Below are 912 nucleotides of genomic sequence, written 5' to 3' on the forward strand. Positions count from 1 at the left end.
AAGGCAATCAATCGTTTTCTAGCTCGATGCCGACATAGATGAAGTCACCTACTCACGTGTAGGCTTGATTCATGGGCGCATGACTACTACCCTGTTCTTTTCAGTAGTTGATACAGAATCATGTGTGCAATCTACCTTTTCAAACTATGAAATTATATATTTGCCAATAGATTTTTCATGAAATCCAGTAACATAGGGCGACAGAGTTGTTAGCGGATTTTTAGCAGCCCCTATACGTTATCATCATGTCGGTCGGATATTTACTTGGTCAGATATCTCTCGAAGTGGTTGAGTACTTGCAGGAAGAAGCGACGACATTAATGGACGAAGTGACCAAACAAAAGGAGAGCTGATACAAATGCCATGACGATGGAGAGCAGGAAGTTTCCATATGATCTTAGCAAGACTAGTTAACATCTTCTTTCGAAGAGTTTTATCATGCATGACCAATTCAGTGTATAAATCTAACAATCTGGTTAGCCTTCCTGACTAGGTTCGTCGCACCACACCTCACCTGCTTCTTTTGCTATTGTAAATAGTACTCCCTCTGTAAAGAAATATAAGAGCTTTCAGATCACTAAAGTAGTGATATAAATGCTCTTATATTTGTTTACGGAGGGAGTACATCCAATGACAAGACTAGGCCAGGCGGCTAAGTCATAAACGTATTAATTTCTTGGAGGTGTGTGTTGGCAGTTTTAGTGTAGAAAGAAGTTTCCGTTAGATGATTTAATTGCTTCTATCATAAGCATCTTACAAAGAAACAACTCAAATAATAATTGTTTTTGGGACTCGGATATCTGCAATAGTTTTGCTGGGAATGATCAATCAAACTTACAAGAGTTTTGAACCAAAAGGAAGCTAAAACAATAAATCCTGGAAAAATAGAAATAACGGCAACCAAAATAGCAA

This window comes from Triticum aestivum, chromosome 4D, assembly GCF_018294505.1.
Source record: "Triticum aestivum cultivar Chinese Spring chromosome 4D, IWGSC CS RefSeq v2.1, whole genome shotgun sequence".
In the NCBI taxonomy this organism is placed as follows: Eukaryota; Viridiplantae; Streptophyta; class Magnoliopsida; order Poales; family Poaceae; genus Triticum; species Triticum aestivum.